We start from the raw sequence: 8,965 nt of genomic DNA, 5'->3' as shown, positions 1-8,965 counted from the left end.
TACCTTTGAAAACTGTACTTCCAGCAAAGGAGCTCAAAAAGAACAAGATGGCAGAAGTTTTTCAAAGTCTAATGAGATCCAAATGTCAACTAAAGCTTCCCATTAGAACTATTCATTACAATTATCAGCTCTTGCTGGCTTACAAATAGGTTAAAGAGGAAATTAGCTGAAGTAGATTTTAATCACTTAAATGGCTTTTTCCCCCCTTCAACAGGTGATTTGTTTCACCAAAAGCAAATCCTGCCAAGAGAATTAGATAAATAAGCAACCTGTAATTGAACGGTTCTTATCTAGTCTTCCTTGGAAGTTAGCAGAATTGCATTCATGGCTTCTGTCCTTTTAGGTAAGGAAAAGGTTAATATTTCAACTAATGTCTTCTAACAAAGACAAGGAACTAGCAGTGGCATTCTTCTTTTTTTCTATCTTTACCATGCTTAGCTATTTGTAACTGAAGTAGTAATACCAAAAGCATATAGGCAGTTCAAGCACATGAACCTTGACTCAACAAGTTATTTCGTAATTTTAAAAAATCAAGGTAACATTGTTCTTCAGGTATATACATGTTATTCATTTATTTACACATGGTCTATAGATATTTCATCAACCTAACTCTTGTTCAAAGGTTACAAATGCCACTTTCTTCTTAGAGAAATTTAGATTATGGGTTTCTTTTGAATTTAGACAAGAAGGCTAAAAACAATTGGGTAAGGGGGTAAAATTTCCAGGGAGCTTATTTTAGATAAACCCTGGAACTGTAATTATATTCATGAGCTCTGAAATGAAAATCCCTTACTGGTAGAGTATGAAAAGAAACCTACCAAAACCTCTATACGACTTGACTCCTGTTCATCTGCTTGTCCTTCTAATTTAACCAATAATTCTTAAATGTCTCTTAGGGGCCAGCCACCATGTTAGGCACCAGGGATAGTGTATAAAGCAAACATGGTTCCTGCTCTTTAGGAAGCTTATAGAGCTGGTGGGAGAGTCAGGCATTAAGAGTCCCCTAGTCTTAAAGATACACAAATATAAAAATTGTGTTTCCTAGAGAAAATCCCCTGACACACCATCTGTCCAGTGTTCTACAGCTTTTCCTAATTGGGGTCAACTGCATTCTCTCCTTAGAATTTTCCCTTCCTCAGAAGATCACAGAAAGTCAGTCAAGAATTGTGCTTCTAACTGCTAGGGCTGGGATAGAAGAAGAGCTTGCAAGGTGGAAGAGATTCTTAGAGCTTCCAGAGGATGTTAGTGAGCGCAATCCCAGCTCCTCCACCGAAGATGAGACTCAAGCCAAAGTCATGATCCAAAATCCCCTCTGCACACTTCATACAGCACTGTGGGAAGAGCAAGAAGCAGCAGGGACCACAAAAAGATCCCATATTTGGTGGTAGGAATCCTTCATTGTGAGTGACAGCAAACCCAAATTAGATTTATTCAAACAATTAGGGGAATTTACAGGTTCAAGTCACTGAGAAGTCCAGAGGTCAAGTGCAATTTCATTAAGGCTTTAGTTTTGTTTTTCTGTGATTCTTTAGGCATTCCTTTCTGTATCTACTTGATCTGCAGGATGGCTTTTCTTATGGACATAAGAGTCCTGGCAGCAGTAAGCGGAACTACGACTTCTTTCTCAAACATACCCACAGTATGAGATTATAGTTTTCCACAACAATTGAACAAAAACTCTAAACTTAACTCTAACTGGACATTCCTGAACAATCACTTTAGCCAAGGGAATATCCTCTACAGACCGCCTTCTGCCTAGGTCAGTAACTCCCACCTTGACCACTCTTTGTAGTCAGGAAACACAAATAACCGTGAATGGCATTACCTATCCCACAGCCCACAGTACAGCAGACCGGGATGTGATGGCCACAAAATGGGATGGAATAGGAAATAGGAATGGATGTCAGAGAGACTAGAGTGGCTGTTTTGTATAGATTTGTCTATCTTTAGTAACATGTTTCCTCCCAAAAGGAGCACTGTCCAGCAAGCAAAGGCTAGACTACTTGACTCACAACCCATAAAAGGAGTGCCACAGTGTTTCCAGATTCTTTTCCCAGCTAAATCAACAATAATGTAGAAACTCACATGCTGCTCTCATAGTTTTATCGGCTACAGTGAAAGAACCTGGATAACATCCCAGCTAATCTCTCAGCAGCAGCTGGGGAAAGCATCAAAAAATTACTTTTTCGATTGTCTGTCCAAGTATTGTCTGCACTTAATCTGCAGATATCCAACTGTTAATACTAAGGGACTTCATTCAAACAAAGCAATAGCCACAGCACCTTGGGCACACTACCCCATGTGACCACTCTCTCAAAATGTAAATTATAAATTTCATACTCAGAGTAGGCTTTCTTAGGAAATGTCCTGAAGCCCAGCAGAGCAGCCTGATTTCTCTGCTAATTGCTCTGATTCCCAAATGCTAGGAGATGCCTTTTGGTGGAACCGATTCTAGGCAAAATGTAGATTTTCCAAGTCTTCCTAAATGAATTTATCTGTTCAATTTGAGTCCCCCATAGGAAACAATGGCTTTAACCATTAGGGTATTGGTTTCAATAGGCAACATGCTTTTGCTTCTCTATTTTATCTTTTAGCTTCTAAGCATAACATGGGGAAAAGAGCATGTGCTCTGTGGTTCAAGTCTTGTGTGAAAGTCTCTGCTTGCTATGCAACCTACATGACACCAACTTCTCTATCTGCTAAAGGATATTTTTTTTTGAAATGGTACAACCAAGACTCTCATACAAATGAATAAAAACTGAACATGTGTCAAAGATTTTATGCAATACATTAATTAACGAGGAAACCAGTAAGATGTAACAACCAGTCCAAAGGAAAATTTAAAGAACTACACGTACACAAACAAGACGAAATGCTGAACTAAATTTATAAAAAGAGGCCAAGAGATCGGAGCAATAACCAGTTACATTTTGGCCACAATTTATGTGCATTTCTAAGAAGAAGAATCATGATTATTATCAGTTTTCTGAAGTTTACAAAATTATAAATTAATGCAAAGCCAGTGAAAGACATAGATAACTCAGAAGAGTACACTAACAGAATATTTGGTAATTGTTTTTTAGAAGAGATGGGGGTTAAAAATTTTTTAAATCTTTCACAATTTTTTTCTGAAAATGTCTGCCAAGTAAAAAACTCCACCAAGAGAATGAAAAGACAAGCGACAGACTGGAGAAAAAATATTTTCAAGAGACCTATCTGTGAAAGAGCTGCTATCCAAAATACACAAAGAACCCTTAAAACCCAACAACAAAAAACAAACAACCCTATTTTTAAAAATGGGCCAAACACCTCAACAGACACCTCACCAAAGAGGATATACAGATGGCAAACAAGTGTATGAAAAGATGTTCCACATCATACATTTTCAGGGAAATGCAAAATAAAACAACCATGAGATACCAGTACACACATACTAAATTGGCCAAATTCCAAAGCGCTGACAACACCAAACACTGCTGAGGATGTGGAGCAGCAGGAATTCTCATTCATGACAGTGGAAGTTAAAATGGTACGGTCACTTTGGAAAACATTTTGGCATTTTCTTACAAAACCAAACATACCCTTAACATATGATCTAGCAATCCTGCTCCTTGGTATTTCCCCAAAGGAACTGAAGACTTTCGTGTTGCGACTGTCATATCTGCAAGCATCTCAAAAGTCTGGCATAAAGGGCTTTCCTTTTAGAGGAGGAGTAAATAATGCTTAACAAAGGGGCTGTGGGACCGGGCACCTGGGTGGCTCAGTGGGTTAAGCCACTGCCTTTGGCTCAGATCATGATCTCGGGGTCCTGGGATCGAGTCCCACATAGGGCTCTCTGCTCAGCGGGGAGCCTGCTTCCCTCTCTCTCTCTCTGCCTGCCTCTCTGCCTACTTGTGATCTCTGTCAAATAAATAAATAAAATCTTTAAAAAAAAAAAAAAAAAGAAAGGGGCGGTGGGAAAGTAAGATGAGTGGGTAACCTGATTGTACTGTTAACCACGGAATAACCCTGAGGTCAGCTGATTTGGGGGAGGGTCTATTAAGGAAGGAGAGTTATTCCACATTCCAATGCTCAAGGATGGGCCAGAGTTCAGGAGCCTAGAAGACGAGAGAACCCTCACTAAAGTTGGATCAAGTCAAGTGACTGGGCATTTTCTTCAATTTGGTCAATGGGGACAATATTCTAGTTAATTGTGCATGAGATAAAGAATGAGGATTTGAAGGATCTGTGCCTGGCCTGGGGAAACACATGGTTCATCCTTGAGTCTCATCTAAGTAATTTGGGGAAGACTGCTTCTTTGCACTAAGCCATTTCCCAGAACACAAAATGGTAGGGAGATTTCTTAGCCTCACTATTTTCCAGGAGCACAGGGCTCAGTTAAAGTTCAACACTGACAGTCTGCCCTTTTGTTCAAGGTGAATGAGTATCATTTGTAGCTGAACGACACAAAGGCAGTCATAAACCTCTTGAGTGGAATGAAGCAGGGTCTAAGCATCCGCCTCCTAAAGGCTGTTATTTGCATCATTCCTGCAAAAATGGTTGAGCCATCTATCGTGAGGTGGTGGCAAAGGCCAGCTGTTTCAGGATTCTCTTGTAGGCATCATAAAAGAGGGATGACTAGAAAGGAAAAGAGAAGTATTAGTATAAAATGTTCTATTGGAGTAAAGAGCTGACACCCAAGGGAATCTTGCCCAGTGGATTCCAAGAGCGTGATACATGGAATTATTTCAATTTCATAGCACTGCTCATTGAGTTTCTTGAAGTTAATATTTCACTGCTCTTGACAGTAGTGCCCAGAGTCTTGGCTACTCACATATAAGGGTGTTCATGACCTGAGTGTTTAGCCATACTTCCTTAGTGGCCCTTCCTTAGTAGCCATCTACAGCAGCTCATCCAGGGCGAAATGCAGACCATGCATGGTCTGCTGAAGGAATGAGTCCTTCAAGGTATATATCAAATCGTCCGGCTTCTTTGGATCCTGGGAGAAAGGCCAGGCTACTCAGCTGATAAGAATCTGGTCAGTCGGTTTTAGGTCTTGGTATGTGTCAGAAGAGAGAGGGGGAAATAAGAAACATCAGTTTAGAGGATTGTAGTCAAATACCAAAGGAAACTAGCCCTTCCACACGATCACGCTGAGCTAGTACCCGCGCCTGGAATCGGGTCGCAACCCCAGCCGCGCCTGCCGCCTGCCACTGCCTCTGGACCATGGACCCCCGCAAAGTGAGCGAGCTTCGGGCTTTCGTGAAAATGTGTAAGCAGGATCCGAGCGTTCTGCACACTGAGGAAATGCGTTTCCTGCGGGAGTGGGTGGAGAGCATGGGGGGGGGCGGAAATACCACCTGCCACTCATAAAACTAAATCAGAAGACAGTATCAAGGAAGAAAAACCAGATAGTAAGAAGGCAGAGGAAAACATAACAGATGAACCATCAAGTGAGGAGAGTGATCTAGAAATTGACAATGAAGGTGTGATTGAACCAGATACCGATGCCCCTCAAGAAATGGGAGATGAAAATGCAGAGATAACCGAGGAAATGATGGATCAGGCAAATGATAAAAAAGTGGCTGCCATTGATGCCCTAAATGATGGTGAACTACAGAAAGCCATTGACTTGTTCACAGATGCCATCAAACTAAATCCTCGCTTGGCCATTCTGTATGCCAAGAGAGCCAGTGTCTTCATCAAATTACAGAAGCCAAATGCTGCCATTCGAGACTGTGACAGAGCTATTGAAATAAATCCTGATTCAGCTCAGCCTTATAAGTGACGCGGGAAAGCACATAGACTTCTGGGCCATTGGGAAGAAGCGGCGCATGATCTTGCCCTTGCTTGCAAACTGGATTATGATGAAGATGCTAGTGCGATGCTGAAAGAAGTTCAGCCGAGGGCCCAGAAAATTGCTGAACTTTGGAGAAAATATGAGCGAAAACATGAAGAGCAAGAGATCAAAGAAAGAATAGAAAGGGTTAAGAAGGCTCGGGAAGAACACGAGAGAGCCCAGAGGGAGGAAGAAGCCAGATGACAATCAGGAGCTCAGTATGGCTCTTTCCCAGGTGGCTTTCCTGGGGGAATGCCTGGTAATTTTCCGGGAGGAATGCCTGGAATGGCAGGGGGGATGCCTGGAATGGCAGGAATGCCTGGGCTCAATGAAATTCTTAGTGATCCAGAAGTTCTTGCAGCCATGCAGGATCCAGAAGTTATGGTGGCCTTCCAGGATGTGGCCCAGAACCCAGCGAATATGTCAAAATATCAGAGCAACCCAAAGGTTATGAATCTCATCAGTAAATTGTCAGCCAAATTTGGAGGTCAAGCATAATGCCCTTCTGACAAAGAAAGCCCTTGCTGAAGGAAAAGCAACTTCGATCACCTAATGGATGTCGCAATAATACAAACCAGTGTACCTCCGACCTTCTCATGAAGAAAGCTGGGGTGCTGTGAAGAGAGTCCCTACCCCTCTGCTCCCCATGCAACTGAAACATTCTACAATGGTTTGCCATTAAGGTATTCATTCAGATAATGTTTTCCTACTAGGAACTACAAACTTTAACCACTTTTTAAACCTTAAAAATATTTAAAAACATATTAAAAGGGTGTGTTAGTCCCTACATTTTTCTTTACTAATCATTTCAGTTTTTTTCCTTTGGATTAATTGGGCAAGGAAGATATTTCAGTGTGGAAGATTCATTGCTCAGTTATAATGAGTGAAATAAAGGTTTATTAGTGGGAGGCAAATATTACATTAAAATAGATGAAGTTTGAGTTGGAGAAAAAAAAATATCAAAGGAAACTAGAAGAACTACAAATTTGGCAAGGGTTGACATTTTATGAGAAATGACAAATATTAGTCATTTTTTTACAGGTAGGTAACAGTGACAGAAGTTAGTTAAATCTATACTGGAGAAGACAGAGCTTGCAACTATCTGCAACTTACAAAGAGATACAAAATAGCTCAAAGATAAGGAACCATCAGAATCTGATAACCCAAAAAGGTATGCTAAAGTTTTCTATTAAAACATAAAACCTCTTTGTATGTGTCCAGGAGGGTTAATAACAACACAGGTATCATTGTATTGTCTTTGGAGAACTAAGTTGCCCAAAATACAAAACATGCCAGACTCTCCATCTTCACACAATGCCAGGTCCAATGACACTCAACCGATATGACCCCTTACTATTGCCATTACTATTGTTGCTATGGCAGCCAAAATATCTTTCTTACACCTGGCTTTTTAAAAAACATTTTATATATAAAAATCATCTTTTCCCATTGTACTGATACCCAAGATAAACTCTATTAATAATTTAGTTTAATAATTAATAATGTAGTTTATTTCTTTTGCCACTGCTTATAAGGGGAAAAAATGTACAAACCCAAATGTCTAATAATAGAATAAACAGCCAAACTGTGGTCCATTCACCCAATGGTACCATGGATGGTAGCCAACAACAGCCTGTAACTGGTGTCTATGGAGAGCTTTAGTGATATAGAAATATATCAGAATACATTACCTTTTAAAAAGACAAAGTTGCATAGCCAAATAAACTGAATGGGTGGATGGATGGATGGATGGATGGATAAGTTTATGTACAAAAAAGAACAGAAATAACACTTGTTATATCCTTAAGGCATTCCATACCCTCTGTTTACTCAGTAATATGTTCAAGCATCTCCCCATTTCCACAAACAGTCCTTGAAAACATATAGTCTTAACGTTTTAGCCCAAGACATATTCCCTCTATGCTACTTTTCTATTAACCTCTGACTCTCTCATTAAGAATTATGTGGAAATGGATGGAACATTAAACTGGCAAGCTCATGCAGCAAGGCCTCAGATAAATCTTCATCTGAAACAAGGAAGAATCCAAACCATAAATTTCATGGTCAAAAGAGGACCAGATGAGAGAACTAATAGAAAATTGGCTACCAGAAATATGAGGAAAACCTTCATATGAGAGTCTGGTGTTCAAAAATGAGCCAATTTAAAGGGTGTGAGTTTACACGCAGGTAAACTAGAAAATCAGAGTGGACCCTCTTGCATTCCTACTCTTTAAGCATTAACATTATAGTTCACTAATACCTGTATTTCCTCATACTTCTTTGGTTTTGTATAGGCTATTCTTCTGTTGGGACTCCCTCTCACTCATCCATCTGACAAACTCTTCTTCAAGTGTCAGGTCAATGCACCTTATACACAAAGCTTTCCCTGATTCCCCCAAGGGCCGTTAGGGTTTCTTGCCACAACGTGCCTCTTCGGTTTTCTAAGTACCTTCAGTATAGCCATTGTTTTGTTGTAAAATAATCCTTTACATGCTGATCTTCCCCAGTATACAGTGAATTCCTTGAAGACAAAGTTTTCACCTCTTCATGCCCTGTACTTAGCATATTGTGGATGCTAAATAATTATTCCATGAATAAATAAATGGGCAAATGAATGAAACTTGGTGATGGAATAACATGGAATTTAATTGATATCCTAGGATCAAAAATAAAGTTTTGGGGCTGTGTAATTCCTAAGAAATACTAATATTCCCACTTTATAGAATTGATGAAGTTCTAGAACCTAGGTGAGGTTCGGTGGGCTGAGGTCCAGAGCCGATGACCAAGAAAGAATTCTTGAGACATCTTTGGTGCAAAATGGTGGTTTATTAAAGCACGGGGACAGGACCCATGGGCAGGAAGAGCTGCTGCCCCAGGTTGTGAGGGGTGGCAGGTTATGTACCCTGCGGTTGGGGGAAGGTGAGGGGAAGGGAGGTTTCAACGGAGTTTTCATATGCCAAAGAGGGCCTACAAGGTGCCAGGATGTCAGAGGCCTATTGGAGGCCTTGCCCTTGCCCTTGCCCTTGCCCTTGCGGCTGGATCAATGTTGTCTTTAGACCAGCTATGAACATTAAGATAGTTGGGAGACTTTTTGGTGGGATGTCACAATCCTGCTATCAATCGTCTTTGTTAGTGAGATTTAGGACA

At 40.5% G+C, this 8,965-nt stretch overlaps 1 pseudogene; it reads left to right on the top strand.

Moving 5' to 3' along the window:
- Positions 1-5,127: 5,127 nt before the first annotated feature.
- On the top strand, positions 5,128-6,488 carry LOC122910572 (annotated as a pseudogene).
- Positions 6,489-8,965: the final 2,477 nt, after the last annotated feature.

This window comes from Neovison vison, chromosome 6 (assembly GCF_020171115.1).
Source record: "Neovison vison isolate M4711 chromosome 6, ASM_NN_V1, whole genome shotgun sequence".
Lineage (NCBI taxonomy): Eukaryota > Metazoa > Chordata > Mammalia > Carnivora > Mustelidae > Neogale > Neogale vison.
The sequence above is the reverse complement of the archived record's forward strand: the minus strand, read 5'-3'. Positions and strand labels throughout refer to the sequence as shown.